This window comes from Chaetura pelagica, unplaced genomic scaffold (assembly GCF_000747805.2).
Source record: "Chaetura pelagica isolate M959 unplaced genomic scaffold, ChaPel_1.0 scaffold76, whole genome shotgun sequence".
NCBI classification, from domain to species: domain Eukaryota; kingdom Metazoa; phylum Chordata; class Aves; order Apodiformes; family Apodidae; genus Chaetura; species Chaetura pelagica.
The window spans coordinates 3,735,658-3,751,910 of record NW_009970723.1 but is presented as its reverse complement, the minus strand read 5'-3'; positions in this window follow the sequence as shown (position 1 = coordinate 3,751,910).

Sequence of the window (16,253 nt, the reverse complement as noted above, 5' to 3'; positions counted from 1 at the left end):
ACTCAATGTCACTGTCCATGTAGCCAACAAAAATGTTAAACAGCACCAGTCCAAGTACTGACCCCTGGGGAACATCGCTTGTCACTCATCTCCATTTGGACATCGAGTTGTTGATCATCATTCTTTGAGTGCGACCATCCAGCCAGTTCCTTACCCAACGAGCAGTCCATCCATCAAATCTGTACTGTTCCATGTTTGATACAAATATTTGGGCAACTGAACACAGCCCAAAGAGTTTATGTTTTGCTTTCTCTCCAATAACTGTCCTTATTCTCTGGCTTTTCATATTTACGGTCATTGTTCCAAAGTGGTCCTAACCTGAACTGTCAGGCCTTGATACTGCACAAGTTAATGGACACATGTGGAGGAGAACCCCTAAAGAGATCCACTGAAACACAGGTGGGGAAGAGGGAGAAATCCTACCTGTTGCAGGACTATGACAGATTCCGAAAGGAATTATAAGGAAGGAGAAAATGAGAAGGTGTATGACTGGGAATTTTTAAATATCCTCAGAGGCCACTGTTCTTTAGTACACAAGCCACAGTTGATTGTGTGGATTAAAAAACTATGTGGATCAAAGAGAAATATGTCAGCATAACACTTTTAAATCAGCAGTACTTCCTTTTACTAAAGCTGAAAGAACGTTTTAATAGTCTTCTTTTACTTCAGCCAGATTTTACTTTACCCACGGGGGCAAAGTCCATATACAGAAGAAATAGAGTTTGTAGGATTTCATAAAAACCTCAAGTATTCATCAAAAGCTGCATTAAAATAATTTTTTTTTTTTTTTTTTGCATTCATAGTATTGTCATAATCTACTAATTTTAAAACAAACAAAAAAAAATAGAAAAAGTTATTTTGTCTGGAAATGTTTGATTTTTAGAAAACTATTCTGTTTTTTGTTGTCTATTATCTTCTACATACCTGCTGACCTATTTTATTTTTCTTCAGCACTATCAGACAATAATGACACTTCACTACAAAAGATTCTTTTTTAGATAGCAAAAGAAACCCCCAAGGTACTGATCCTACTTTCACCATAGGCAATTTTCTCTTTTTCAATGAAGCTTCTTCTCTAGAAAGTCATTTGTCTCATTGTTATACTAGCATTTATCTTTAATCTTTAAGGAATTAACTGTCAATCCTCCCTTGTTAGACTAAGCTCTTTTTAATCCGATGTTGCAATATGATCACAGAGTTATGAAACAAAGCCTGCTACATTCTTTCTCAGGTAGGAGACCATTACAAGAGCATTAGAAAAGCATTTGGGTATTTTTTTGTGACTAAGAGTTTCCAAAGTTTGGAGTGTAATTTCCTACAAATACAAGGTTAGAATCACGACATCCATGAAAAGCTGACACACGCACAAAAGAAAAATGGAAGAGATAGTGAATAAGTAATTTTTTGTGTCTGGAGGTTAGAACAGATTTTAGAATATGTTAGATATCTCACAGGAACATTCCTAGGACATGGGTAAGATGAAATCTTGCCATTTCTTCCAAACCTTACTAGTGATCCCATATGTCCAGATAAAACAGAAATCGTCATAAGGTCACGCACTAGCCATGATTTGCTTCAGCCCACCTAATATTGATGGAGAATGCTATGGGAACACTAGCATGACAGGGTAAGAATTTACACCAACAAGTTTCTAATGTCCAGGACCTGCTTTGGGGGAATCCAGTTAGATGAAATTTTACTCTTGGCACTGGCATGGATTCTCCAACTGGGAACAAATGAGACCCCCTGTGATCTAGCCCCGTTCTGGATATTTCCATGTACAGACACTGATCTGCTAAATCAGGCACTTATGGATACTTTTCAGAATTGCACTCTGTACTCAATTACATTTGGGTAACTGCCACAGGGTTCAGAGGAGCTAGAATGCATCAATATGCTAGAATTCAAACTTTCCACAAATCAGAATGGTGATTTTACAAAGAGCTGCTCTGCAATTTTCTTCTCAGTCCCAAGATTGACAGGGGCTCTGGAGAGCTGAGATCCAACTCCCTCCTTATTATTGACACTGTGTCATGTAGTCCTTCAGTGAAACTTGTCCTATTATGTTCTGTTCTCAGTTCCAAACCAAATGATGCAGTTATTAATGTCTCAGCTTTTCCTTTTTTTTTCAAAATGTGTACTATGCACAGAAAGTACAGGTCCCTTTAGACTGGTAGCAGCAACAAAACTTTCTGTTCCTCCATCTGAGGAACATTTAGCTATTATTTTGAACCAAGTATAATAAGATACTCCTCTCTGAAATGTCTGAAAAAACAGTCAAACTTCAGGCTGAGAGTTAGATATTCTATATGATAGATTCTACAGCGGAAAAACACATCTTCCTTTCTGCTTTGGCAAGTGGAAAAATGGTAAATCAACCTCAGACTAATGTCATTCTGACTCCTTTCATTTGCTTTACACACTCTGCAAGATTCAAATTTGTTCCTTCTATCCTTGATCAGGTTTTTTTCCTAATCCATCTCAGTTCTTGACAAGTTTGATCTTGGTTACTTTCATTTTTTTTTTTTTTTTAAGCAATTAAATGTTTTGGTTTGTTTTGATTTTTTTTTTTTGTGAGTCCTGGATTCTTTCTATCTCATTTTTAATTTGATTTTAGCCAAGTTCTATCGGGCCCTGACAGGTTTTAATTTGTTCTGCTACATGCTTTGGTTGCTAGTTGGGCTGCTTATATGACTGTTTATTTAATCTCAATGAGGTTGTCACCATCCAGCAACAATACTTCTTAGTTATTTTGATGCTATTTCTAAAAACCATTTAAACTGTCAAGGGGGTCTTAAGAGATGTTCTGCTTCGAAGTTCTCTGAGTATGGGACTAAAACACACCTGTTCCATTAAGAGGTGTCTTCTTTTAATACAAAATTGTAGAAAAATGGCTATCAGTTTTATAGCAACAATTTTTACACCTGCTTGTTAGTAACACACTAAGAAATTTATTAGCCTAGGTCATGAGTCTAGAATTAGCATTTCAATATGTAGTATTTTTTATCCATTTGGTAAATTTTTAATCCTAGTGGAAAAAAGTCAGGAAGTCATAAAGCAATAGAAATCTTTCCTTGCTTGCTCTTGTTGAATCTGAAATAAGTCGTGATGCCTGTAGCAAGCACCGGCTTCTGTTGGTGCAGAGTGGGCAGACCTTCCAGGATATTGGAAATATAATAGGGTGGACAAATACCAGAGCATGGTATGGAGCAAAAGCAGCACCACTGAATTACAAAATATTTAAGGTTTTAATAGACTAGCAAGTGCTTAGTTTTGAATTTAATAAAAAATCTTCATACGTATAATTTCTGGAAAAACAAAGTTCTGAATATTAGTGAGTTTTAAAGAGAGATTTAAGGCAGCTTTTTCCATCAGTGTCTCTTGATTCTGCCTAAGTAATATAATCATTCCACTTCAATAGAGTTGTTTTTAAAGGGGATTACACCCATTGTGTCATATTCTGCAAACAGATTATATCCATTTCAATTTGATTAGAGTGAGAGACAATTCATTGCTGCCCTGTTTTTCTTTTCATATTCCTGTTAATTATCACAATGATGAGACCCTTCAGCATGCTAAATGTAATGGGACAAACCTTCAGAACATAATACATTCTTGCATAACCCAAGCATTGCAACAGTACACCTGAAATTTATGTACCTTGATTCTACTTAAAAGCTTAGAAGTACTTGAACACTTCAGATTTTTCAGACACAGACATCAGAAGAAACCACTTGCTCTCATCACCATTGCACTATGAAAGCCTGTTTGAAAGTTTTCATACATTTATTGAAAAGCATTAACAGGAATTCAAAATGCATTTTCAGTTCTTCATTCTAGTGAACCTTGTCTCACTTTGTCTACAAAACAGAACATGAAGCACTTAAGAAAGAACCCCTTGTGAACAAATGAGGCACTTAAAATGTCAATTGAGGACTCACAGTGGTACAAACTGATGATGTTTTATAATACAGCCAATGAAAACCTGCTCTTTCAACCTTTCATTTCAGTCTTACGCTTTTATAACAACAATCAAGAGAAAGCTGAAAATGTTAGACATTCTTTTCTCATTGTATGGGATCTTTCTTTGTCAGTGTATAGGACTTGAGACAATTTTAGTCATAATCAATCTGTGTAATGGTTGGCTTAAGAGGGAGAATAAGGCCTTTAACAGAGATGAAGAGTAGAAGACTGATTTTTGGAAGGATGGAAAAAGCTGTATTATATCAATTCACCACCAGACCACACTAAAGGATATCACACTATTAGCACATATACAACAACATACTTTGAATCACAGGGCTGTGCTCACTCTGTGCAAAACACCAGTATGGCTCCAACTTCACAACTCCTACTTTTAAGGGGTTTTTTTTAGGGCTCATGTGCATGTTCATGTGTGGGGTGGCACCATGGGGAAAGAGCTAACAAGAAGGGATTACATTAAAAGTATTCATACTTCTGATTTAATATCTTAATTATATTGGTGGATGGGTGAGGAGAAAATGCCTTTTCTATGATCTACATGAAGCTGCATGCTTATGGTGGAATTGCATACATTTTGACTCATCTGAATTCACAAGTTCAGTTTTTAAAATATGCCAGCTCTACAGTAATTTCTCTAAAGATTAACATGAAATCAAAGACAATTTCTGTGTCAATGGTATCATATATAAACCCAGGATATTTGCTCCATGATTACAGCAAGACAAATTATTTGGTTTTGTTTTAAGCCCAAATAAGTTTATTAATTGAGATTGGTAATATAGTACAATACTATGTAGCTTTTAACACCCAAGATGTACTTTCTCAATTAAAAACTTTAGACATATTTCTTACCCAATTGAGAAAAGGACATCAAACATTTGAAACAAATTTTGCATTAAAAAAATTCTGGCTAATAGCTAGAAACACAACATTTTAAAGAAATAAAAGAGTAATTCTTAGTAATAAAGGGCATAAAAAATATGCTTTTGCATGATAAAGTACTTCTAGATCAAATACATTCTCTATTTAGGGATGTTTCAAAAGCACAAGAAGTAAGAGGAACTTGGAAAGACTAGTACTTCTCACCTTGAGATTTTAGTACTAAATATCAGCTCAGACAATGAATTAACTGCTAAAAATGCACATAAAAAATCTTTTCAATGGAATACTGAAACCCAGATGCCAGAAGTGTGTTTTCAATGGCCTGAAAACAAATTGAAAAAAAAGTTGTCAGTACAGTAGAGGAGATAAAGAACATTTTAATCTTCTTGTGGACTTAATTGTTTCTTCTTCAAGTTAAAAGGTATGTAAGATTTTTTATTGAACTATAGCCTAAAATCATAGGCATTGGCGAATCTAGGTGCCAAGGTTTCCATTTCCTGTTCTGTGGCACCTTGCAAGGGTACAACATTTTCAGATAGTGTGAGAATAGCAGCTTCTGGACCACAGGGAGATTCAAATTAATTTTTGAAAAATCTGTCCCTAGATCACTTCTAATCCTGAAAATTTCTGTTCTTGGCTCAGCTAGACTTGGCAAAACATGCTTATATTTTTTAATGAAGTTTGACATTACAGATGAGAAAAATCCTTTGTGATGCTGCATCAAAATAAGAGAGAAATATTTGAGAAATGCATCGTTACCACTCACGATTTCAGGACTGAAATCCCTGCTCATGTTTTAGAATATAAAAAGCATAGCAAAATATTTTAAAACTAATATCCATAGAATTCAGTTTAACTAACATTGCACTGAACATGTAGCTCCCTCCTGCTGTTACTGAAAGAGTAAGGCAGCTTCAGAAACTGGCATGAGATTGGTCATAAATGCTGGCTGCATTCACTTCTAAAAGGTAAAGATAAGAAAAGGTACAAGTTTTCTCAAAAAGGTTTTCATTCCTCCCTCAGGGCATTGATTTACTAAAAGGAGAATTATAATTAGATTACGCTAAAAATGAGGAACTTTATTCTGAAGTATGACTGGAACATTAAACTTTGTGGGAGGCTAATTAAATCAGACAAAACCTTGATCTGCACATTTTTTTACACTTAATAAAAAAACCTGCTGTGAATAATCCCCATTTTACACTGAGTCAAAATCTCTCATTTAAGGCCACTTACTTGTTACATTTTGGAATGCAGACCCAAGCCAGGATTCAGTTTACTTTTTACCAAATGAAAACTGGAATTGTGTAATTCCAGGATTTTATAAATCCCAAACCTGGATTATTCCACTCACAAGCCTAACAGCTGAGCCCTGAAAATTATTTGTTTTGGAGGGACACAGCACTTAATAACCTGGATAGTTAAGAAAATGAAGTTTGGACAATAAAACTCCTGAGGAACTTGGAATCAAATGCTAGAAAAAATGAGCAGGAGAAAATTTTGTTTTGCTTTTATAATTGTCATTGGGTTTAGTCTCAGTCATTTTTCCTGGTGGTTTGACACTCTCACTGTGGTTTTGAGGGCTTCATTTGAGATTGGCAAAGGACTAAATAAGAAAAAAACTGCGCTGTCTGATTTTCCCAGGGAGGCAGGAGACTGATTTTATTTGGCAAACATTCTTGTGTGTTGGGAAAAGGTAAAGAAGAAGAAGAAATGCAAGATCATGTGAAACATCTGGTAAAATAAAATTGGTCCAAATTCCATCTACAAACACACACAATGAAAACAACAATTGACATTTTCAGTGACTTCCAGAAAACGCAACACATGAAAAACTGAGGTATCATTAAGTCATATAAAAATCATTGCAGAAAACAAGACACTTTTTTCCAAGCTGTACTGTGGACTAGAAAACCAAAATACACTGAAATATTTCTTTTCAGTTTCATATAGCCTTTTTTCAATACTCCTGAATATTTTGAACAGCACACAAAACATAGCAGATGGGACCAAATGGGAAGGGGAGATGCTGGGAATCATTACAGTGGATGGAAGGGTCCTGCGTAGAAATTTAGAAATCTCATCAAGTGGATTTTTGATAAATTTTCTGACATTTAAATCCTCCCCCTGCAGAAGAGTGCAACAAAGTCCATGCTGTTCTGACAGCAGCAGAACATGTGGCGATTATTAAAAGAAAAATAAAATTAGTTTTTTAAAAGAGGCAAGCAAGACAGAGATCTATTGAGCAGCCCTCGTAGAGACTAGGAAAAGTTAATGAAATTATTTTTCAAGTGTTAACACAGGAATAGCTTCTGAATAACATCAAACACCTGACTTTGGGGAAGGGGAAATAGAATCCTAGAATTGTTAAGGTTGGAAGGGATCTTACAGATCATCTAGTTCCAACCCCCCTGCTATGAGCCTACTACTATACCAGGTCACACAAAACTTCATCCAAAATGGCCTTAAACACCTCCAAGGATGGGGCATCAACAACCTCCCTGGGCAACCCATTTCAGTTCCTCACCACCTTGATACTGAAGAATTTCTTCCTAATATCTAACCTAAATCTCCCCTCTCAGTCTAAAACCATTACCCCTTGTCCTATCACTATCTTCTCTGATGAAAAGCCCCTCCCCAGCTTTCCTGCAGTCCCCCTTCAAGTACTGGAAGGCTATAAGGTCTACTCTTCTCTAGCTTGAAACCATTACCCCTTGTCTTATCATTACATGCACTTGTGAACAGGTCTTCCCCAGATTTCTTATAGGCCCTTTTCAGGTATTGGTAGGTTGCTATAAGGTCTCCCCAGAGCCTTCTCTTCTCCAGGCTGAACAGCCCCAACTCTCTCAGCCTGTCTTCATAGCAGAGGTGCTCCAGGCCTTTCATTATATTTGTGGCCCTTTTCTAGACGCCCTCCAACACATCCACATCTTTCCTGTGCTGAGGGCACCAGACCTGTATGCAGTATTCCTGATCAGGTCTCACCAGAGCAGAGCAGAGGGGCAGAATCCCCTCCCTGGCCCTGCTGGCCACACTTCTTTTGATGCAGCCCAGGATGCAGTTGCTCTCTGGGCTCCAGCTCACACTGGCATCTCATGTTTAGCTTCTCATCCACTACCACCCCCAAGTCCTTCTCCTCAGGACTGCTCTCCAGCCATTCTTCCCCCAGCCTGTATTTGTGCCTGGGGTTATGCTGACCCAGGTGCAGGACCCTGCACTTGGCCCTGTGGAACTTCATGATGTTGGCACTAGCCCACCTCTCCAGCCTAAATAAAAAAAGTCTTCATTTTTATATACAGTTACTTATACCAGACAAGTGTAAGAACTGGATGCTATGTAACAAAAAAGCTCCAAATACTCTTCCAGACTTGATTCTACATGTTGCTTGGAAAAACTGGAAGACACAGCAAGATAACCTATGTTAAAATTGGACCATCTTTATCCTTTGTCTAAGTTAGCTGTATGATAACTTACACAAAGCGATTTATAAAACGTCGATGGAATAGACCTATTTAACCTTTGATTTTAAAGTGATCAATGTGGATGAATGGACAAACTCTTTTATTCAGATAGATACAAGATTCAAAAGGTGATTCACCATTTATATGAAAAATAGGAATATATTTGAAATTAAGATATCGATTGTAAATTTAAGATACTCTACATCAAAATCCAGTCACGACCAAAGTGATAATGTTCTTCCCTTAAATTTAAAGTTCTTTACATTGACAGATTACAGACCATTACAGAGATTTATCACCAAGGTATTAATGATTTCCTACCCAGATTAACAATTACTTGCACTCCAGTGAGCCTCAAAATCTGGAATATGAGGCATCTGCACTCTGAACATGCTAATAAGAACCTAAGGCAAACCAACCAACCAAAAAAAAAAAAAAAAGTGGGGTGAAAGGTGATTTCCCTCCAAGTCATAAGCATTGACCATTGGTTATTTTGTTTGGGCTTGATTTGTGATGTCTTTTTTAAGCTGTGGCACTTGGCCTGTCGGGCAAAATCCCCTTGGCATTTTCAGCACTCAACACTACGTAACAGTAGTCTCAAGTATCAGAGGTTAAGATGTTAAAATTTAAGCATAAGACCCTATGGAGCATCAGAGAAACTATGTGTGCAAGGGAAAACTGTTGAAGACGATGAGCCAGAGAGAGAAAGGAAGGGACACTGTTAACATTCTGGGGAAGATGGAATGAAGCAAAGTATCAAAGCTTTTGTTCAATTTTGCTAAAACAATTTGACCCAAGACATTTTGTATTCAGTAATTCAGATCAACAGGGAGAACTGCTTTAAGAAAGCCTATTTAAGTTATAATTATATATTAATTATATACATTAATTATATCTATATCCACACTTACAATTCACTGCTACCTGTATAACTACTCTGATAAAGGAGGTGTCTTCCTTGGGATGCCTTCCGACACTTTAGTTCCTTTGGCTTATCTTCTCTGAGTCCCTGAAGGTGCAAGTACTTGCAGCTTCTTTGTGATATTCAAATAGCAGCCCAAAGGACCCAGACATACCATGAAGTGCAGGCTAAGACCTGAGCTTGAGGGTGCTCAAAAAAGTAACATGCACTCAGCATCTCAGGCAAGTATCTTCAAGAAAGTCAACCCAGCCTTCTGCTGGTTATGCAGGTTCACCAGCAAGATTCTCTAAATCTCTCCCTCCAACACTTGTGTGTTTTTGTTAAATAACTGTGTCCCCAGTAGTATTTCTTCCTGGTCTCCCTTTTTCATAATCAAAAACCTTATTTTAAAAAGGAAATGTCATTATTTTCCAAACAGCACACTTCAACCAATAAAAAAGTTTGCTTTTGCAACCTGCCTGAATTTCAGCAATGGAAAAGAGATAATGAAACTGCATCAGTGACTCACAAGTGATTGGTCAGACCCAGTATCACAAGGGGTATCACAAGGCTTCATAATGCAAGGCAGAGGGAGTGACCTTCAGCTATGACATTTTGATCTAAAGAAAAACTTAAATTAAATCTTTCAACTTAAATCTCCATAGTCATGCTCTGAGGACCACTTCAGCTTCACTGCTCTGTCTCCAGTGCCATCTGCTGATACGGGTTTCCATTGCAACTCCCAAAGTAAAAAGTTTCTCCAGAAGCGAGTTCCTCTGAGCTTTGTGTCTGTGGTAGTTGATGTAATCAGAAATTTCTTGTCAGATTTATAACTGATATTAATTTCAATTGATTTTTAAAATATTGTGTTCTTTGCAGGCATATGGAGGTTTTCAGTAGAGCTTGTTTGCATTGCAATCATACATGACAAATGAAGGATTTAGAGAGTTCTGGTTCTTCTAGGTGCAGTTAAATGAGAAAAGAAAACAAAACACAAAAAACTGCTATATGAAAATCTTGGAGTTATATTGCAAACAAAAGAAAGCATTTAATTTATAGTAGGGAAAAGAAATACTCTGAAGTAGCCAGCTGTGGTTTCAGTTTGACCAAGTTGCTAAAATTTTAATTGATATGCCCAAATTATGCCCTGGGCTTATAATTTGACATTACAATTGTTTTATCTGATCTGTTGTTTTTGAGTTGAGGTACTTCTTGGCAATTTGAAGGAAGATACTCACCTTTGCACTGAAGGAAGATACTCACTTTTAATTACACTACAGTTGAAGAGGTCTTGATCTTATGGTGGGAAGGCATAAAATGTAAATGTTGCTTTTCCCAGTGTGAAGAAATTGGACAAGACCTACTGGGAAAAAAGATGCAGAGAGCACTAGCCTGTCAATCATTAGGCCAAAACCAGCAAAGTTGTTGGTTTTTTTTTGTTGTTCAAACTCAATCTCACTAAAATTTTTACACAGTAAAAAAGTAAGATTTCTATGTAGAGAGCTCTTTCTCTTCCTACCTTCTCATTCAGATAACAGGTAAATTTTCCATCACTAATACATTTTCCATGCTTTTTTTCTTTAGAGAACTCCGTTGACAAATGTGTTAGGAGTCATGAAATAAGAACTGGTGATAGAAACAGTGAAATGTAAAGAAAAATTAATTGATTATTGGGTTGGAGATTTTCAGACAAATATGAGCCCAGTAATAGCAATGGAAGATACTTAAAATTACTCAGTTTTACAGTTTGTTTGAGTGACTTAGTGTGATGTGTAGGATATGTATTGTTTCTGATTGTAATGGTAATTTCCAATGCTAATCATGGGAACAACAAGTACATTGTTATTCCAGAGCACTCCCTGCTTCAAGGGACAAAAAGAATTTTGGGAGTTATAAAATTTCAATATTCTGGTGAAGAGGAATTGCCAACTAGGTTATATTTGAACTGAAAACACAAGCATTTCCACACAGAGACTGAAATATCACAGTAGCTACACTGACTTCTGTGAAATGGAAGGTAATGTCTGGCAGGAAACTAGTGGAAAAGGCAGACAGAGCTGGTGACAAGTGTAGGTCTTTTGAAGCATGTTTTCATTAGAAAGTTAAATCCTTCCTGCCTTGAAAGAGCAGTTCTGTGTCTCAACACAATGAGATATGTTATTGATCTGCATTTACTTGGTTATTAGCAAGAAATGCCCAAGGAATGTCTTTTCAATGGGGCATCTCAGGCCTTTTCATGAGAGTGACTACAGCACAACAGAAAAGTTCCAAAAAAACACTTAATAGCAAGAAAGAGGGAGACCAGTATAGAAGCTACCTCGTAAGGTGTTGAAAAAGCCAGGGCTGAAGACCAGATTTTACTCTCTTTTAATGCATTTCTGTTCCTCTTTCCCCTCATGTCACACATTTATTTCAATGGAAACTGTGCATGAATGAATTAAATCAGGCCCAAATAATCTGAATTAAACCAATATTACTTACAGCAGCTGATTTGTAGAATAATCATTACAACACAGAAAAAAAATGCCTCATTTGAGCTAGAGTTCTTTCTCAAGGATACAGTTACTAGCAATAGTCAAAAGCCTTACTAAATTAAAAGCCTGGAATAACAGAACATCTCCAGGTGCATATTCTACTGAAGTAAGTGAGAGTTTTTGAATAAGCTTAAATGAGCTTTGCATCAAGGCATTTATCTGGGAGTTCAAATGAAATATGTTCTTGATGAGAACTTGTTTACACAAAGTTTTCTCTAAAATGCTGAAGAAATCAGACACACTAATAAGTCGGGAAAGTTTAAATATTCTTTAGTTCTACTTTTACAAGGATTACATCTGAACATTTGGCATTTTTTTATAGCAACAGTTCTAAAAGACAGTTTATGACCTGGAACATGCTGCAAGGGCTGTGCAGAAAAAAATGGAGGAAAGCTATTTTCCAGATACAAGGTATTTCTACCATTTTAATATTTTCACTTTTTTTTTTTTTTTCTGCCATGCTTCCATCACCTTTCAGGCTTTTATTGTAATGGCACAGCGTTTAGAGCATCCAGAAGCGAGTGTGGATGTCAGTCTGTAGAGAGGGAGGCAGTGAACAAAACTGCTTGGCCTCTAGGGGCAGCAGAACTGTCTGCTCATAGGCTTGGTTAGGGAACAGAATTTCAGTATTTTTCTATGGATAGGGATTTTTAGAAAGAAAAATAGGTAATCAATTGGTATTATAGACAACATATGAGAGAACAGATTTAAAAAGAAGAAAAAAAAAAAAAGAATTTCATTAGAGTCAAGTGCAAAAGAGAAGTCCCTTTAGCTGCGACAAACACTCTTTGGTGAGTGCTACCTACACAGAATTTAAGAAGCATTGGGTCAGTTGCTAGTCAAACTGAAAAACTTCACATGGAAAAATGTATTTTGGAAATTATTCCAAGTGTTTGTCAGTGGTCTTATCATAAAAGGATCTTGAAATCACTAATATATTTGTTTCAATTAGTAATGGTATTCTTAATTACTTTCTTCTGTAGAAAATAACCTGATTCAAAAGTTATGTACTTTAATTTTAATAAAAAAATAGATATATAACAGGAAAAAAAAAGGATAGGGAAGTTGTAACCTCCTACATCATATTCTAAGATTAAAAAAAACAACAAACAAACCACACCTATTTTTGCAAGATCCCAGAGCAACAAAACCTCTGTTCTTCTCTCATCAGTTTTGCAATAATGTATTACCTGTTTCTATGCCAATCAGAGGGACTCTTTTTTTTTGCTGAAATGCAAAATGAGATATGTTATTGATCTGCATTTACTTGGTTATTAGCAAGAAATGCCCAAGGAATGTCTTTTCAATGGGGCATCTCAGGCCTTTTCATGAGAGTGACTACAGCACAACAGAAAAGTTCCAAAAAAACACTTAATAGCAAGAAAGAGGGAGACCAGTATAGAAGCTACCTCGTAAGGTGTTGAAAAAGCCAGGGCTGAAGACCAGATTTTACTCTCTTTTAATGCATTTCTGTTCCTCTTTCCCCTCATGTCACACATTTATTTCAATGGAAACTGTGCATGAATGAATTAAATCAGGCCCAAATAATCTGAATTAAACCAATATTACTTACAGCAGCTGATTTGTAGAATAATCATTACAACACAGAAAAAAAATGCCTCATTTGAGCTAGAGTTCTTTCTCAAGGATACAGTTACTAGCAATAGTCAAAAGCCTTACTAAATTAAAAGCCTGGAATAACAGAACATCTCCAGGTGCATATTCTACTGAAGTAAGTGAGAGTTTTTGAATAAGCTTAAATGAGCTTTGCATCAAGGCATTTATCTGGGAGTTCAAATGAAATATGTTCTTGATGAGAACTTGTTTACACAAAGTTTTCTCTAAAATGCTGAAGAAATCAGACACACTAATAAGTCGGGAAAGTTTAAATATTCTTTAGTTCTACTTTTACAAGGATTACATCTGAACATTTGGCATTTTTTTATAGCAACAGTTCTAAAAGACAGTTTATGACCTGGAACATGCTGCAAGGGCTGTGCAGAAAAAAATGGAGGAAAGCTATTTTCCAGATACAAGGTATTTCTACCATTTTAATATTTTCACTTTTTTTTTTTTTTTCTGCCATGCTTCCATCACCTTTCAGGCTTTTATTGTAATGGCACAGCGTTTAGAGCATCCAGAAGCGAGTGTGGATGTCAGTCTGTAGAGAGGGAGGCAGTGAACAAAACTGCTTGGCCTCTAGGGGCAGCAGAACTGTCTGCTCATAGGCTTGGTTAGGGAACAGAATTTCAGTATTTTTCTATGGATAGGGATTTTTAGAAAGAAAAATAGGTAATCAATTGGTATTATAGACAACATATGAGAGAACAGATTTAAAAAGAAGAAAAAAAAAAAAAGAATTTCATTAGAGTCAAGTGCAAAAGAGAAGTCCCTTTAGCTGCGACAAACACTCTTTGGTGAGTGCTACCTACACAGAATTTAAGAAGCATTGGGTCAGTTGCTAGTCAAACTGAAAAACTTCACATGGAAAAATGTATTTTGGAAATTATTCCAAGTGTTTGTCAGTGGTCTTATCATAAAAGGATCTTGAAATCACTAATATATTTGTTTCAATTAGTAATGGTATTCTTAATTACTTTCTTCTGTAGAAAATAACCTGATTCAAAAGTTATGTACTTTAATTTTAATAAAAAAATAGATATATAACAGGAAAAAAAAGGATAGGGAAGTTGTAACCTCCTACATCATATTCTAAGATTAAAAAAAACAACAAACAAACCACACCTATTTTTGCAAGATCCCAGAGCAACAAAACCTCTGTTCTTCTCTCATCAGTTTTGCAATAATGTATTACCTGTTTCTATGCCAATCAGAGGGACTCTTTTTTTTTGCTGAAATGCAAGATATTTTAGGCAGAATTTTACATACATGTAGCTTCAAAGCATTTGGTATTATTGGCTTAGCATTTTTATTCTAACAACTTACTGAATTTGTATGAAAGATTAGCATCTGTTAAGAGTAATAAATGTGTACTTTTTTGGGGTGATATTTATAAATTCTTGCCAGTAAAATAAATGTAACGATATAATAAACCCATCGTGTTTCTTTCCTTGCTCATTTGACTAGAAAACCAGATGTAACAAGAGCAATCAGAGTCCTTCTGTGTATTCTCTCCTTTGACCTCGTTTACACCTTGTTGCAGCCCTTCCCTCTTTTTAACACAGGCTTCTCCCGACAGTAAAGGAAACCTTGCCATCTTGTGGTCAACTGCAGTTACTGTGCTGTCAAACCAACACTAAAAAGGCGGAAAATTTAACAGCGGTCACCGTGTGGGGAGCTGCAGCAGCACTGAATTTAAGGAAAAAAACATTTTTAAGTATAAGGAACATGTAATACACCTTTACCAGTGCTGCAGAAATAACAAGAAATGGCTCAGAGCAAGAAAGAATGAAATAGGGAGGGCTGTGCCTTTTTAAATTTTTTTTAAAATATTTTTTATTTTATTATTTTATTTTATTCAGCTGACCAACTCTTGCTAACTGCTGGAGATACAGAGAATATTTTCTTTTGGTAAGTATGTGGTATTTGCCAAGAAATTCTACCATCAAATTCACAATCTCTCATATTTAGATTTTTCATATTGCCTGAGACCCCAAATATGCAAAATCTTTAAGAATTACAGCTCTCACAATGGACACAGGTGAGAAAAGCAGCAGATTTTTCTACCAAGTCCTTCTCACAAGTTGTGGACCAGATACAATGGACACCTCCTTGCCTGAAGGGGGTCCCCAAGGAGAAAAAATCTTCAGGTGGTATACACTTGAAAAAGCAGCTCTTCTGTCAGCCTTTTCACTTGTCATGGTGGACAGGCAAAAAGGTCAGAGCTATTCTCTGGTGATTTGTGGCTGCTAAAACAGTCCACTGTCAAAATGATTTTTCTAATTTATGCAAGCAGTCAGCCTTATCCTGCTCCGGCTGCATGACCAGACCTCCCACAAGGCAAGAGACACAAATTCAGACTCATCCACTTTATACAAAGACTTGACTGACTGGTGCAATGTGCAGGAACAATTAATTCTTCTTTCCCTTGTAGAAGTTCAGTTTGCCTCCACTGCTATGGTCTAGTAATTTTTTTTCCCTAAGTCTTACAAAGAATTCAGTGGATAGCACATACCGTCCTGTGTAGTTAATGTCACTTTCTGTTTAGGAAGAAAAACATCTCAAAAAATCTCTCTGTAGCAGGGAAACCCCAGGTAAGAGGAGGACCTGACAACTCTTGTGAGAGAGGCTGACAGCAGCCTGTGACCTTGCCCACACTCTTAAGAAGCCTCAGGGAGGGCAACAACTAGTCACTGATCACTGAGCACAGGGCAGGCAAACAGGGCCTGTGCCTCAGTGGGGAGTGGCATGTCAGTTCACACAGACAGGGAGCATTAGGAGGGCGTGGAAGCTCTGGTGGTAGCTATTTTGAATCTACCAACTAGGTGAGGCAGGCTTTAAACTGGAGGACCTGGGAGAGGGATTCAAAAT